Source organism: Chiloscyllium plagiosum, chromosome 20, assembly GCF_004010195.1.
Source record: "Chiloscyllium plagiosum isolate BGI_BamShark_2017 chromosome 20, ASM401019v2, whole genome shotgun sequence".
NCBI lineage: Eukaryota > Metazoa > Chordata > Chondrichthyes > Orectolobiformes > Hemiscylliidae > Chiloscyllium > Chiloscyllium plagiosum.
In genome coordinates this window covers 60,441,715-60,443,003 of record NC_057729.1, presented here as the reverse complement: position 1 = coordinate 60,443,003, position 1,289 = coordinate 60,441,715, and positions in this window count along the sequence as shown.

The window sequence follows — 1,289 nt, the reverse complement described above, 5'->3', positions numbered from 1 at the left end:
TTCCCTATCTCCTCTGACTCCACGCAAAACTTCCCACTACTGTCCTTGATTGACCCTAATCTTACTCTAGTCATTCTTTTGTCCATTTATATACCTATAGAAAGCTTTAGGGTTTTCCCTGATCCTATCCACCAGCAACCTTTCATGTCCCATCCTCGTCATCTTAGCTCTCTTTAGGTCTTTTCTGGCTACCTTGTAACAATTGCCCTAACTGAGCCTTCACAGCTCATCCTAACATAAGCCTTCCTCCTCTTGTCAAGAGATTCAACTTCCTTCGTAAACCATGGCTTCTGCGCTCACCAACTTCCTTCCTGTCTGACAGGTGCATACTTACCAAGGACACACAGTAGCTGTTCCTGGAATAAGCTCCACATTTCTATTGTGCCCATCCTATGCATCCTAAATCGTGTCTAATCGCATCATAATTGCCTTTCCTCCAGCCGTGGTTCTTGCCCTCCGGTGTATACCTATCCCTTTCCAATACTAAAGTAAACATAACTGAATTGTGGTCACTATCACCAACGTGCTCACCCACCACCAAATCCAGCAGCTGGCCAGGTTCATTACCCAGTACCAAATCAAATGTGGCCTCTCCCTTTGTTGGCCTGTCTACAGACTGTGGCAGAAAACCCTCCTGCACATAATGGACAAAAACTGACCCATCTAAAGTACTCGACCTATGGTATTCTCAGTCAATTTTTGGAAAGTTGAAGTCCGCCATAACAACTACCCTATCACTCTCGCTCCTACCAGGAATCACCTTTGCTATCCTTTCCTCTACATCTTTGGAACTATTTGGAGACCTATAGAAAACCTCCAACAGCGTGACCCCCTTTCCTGTTTCTAATCTCAGCCCCATACTACTTCAGTTTATGAGCCCTCAAACGTCCTTTCTGCAGCCGTAGTACTGTCCTTGACTAACAATGCTGCACCCCCACCTCTTTTACCATCTTCCCTATTCTTAGTGAAACATCTAAACCCCAGAACCTGCAACACCATTCCTGTCCCTGCCTTACCCATGTCTCTGAAATGGCCACAACATTGACATACCAGGTACCAACCCATGCTGCTAGTTCACCCACCTTATTCCAGATGCTCTTGGCATTGAAGTAGACACACTACAAACCAACATTTTGCTTGCCGGTGCCCTCTTGCGAGCCTGAAACCTTATTTTGGACTTCCCTACTCTCAACCTCCTCTATACTCAAATTACAATGTATGTTCCCATTCCCCTGCTGAATTAGTTTAAACCCAACCAAGGAGCATTCCCAAACTCCCCCACCCCAAAC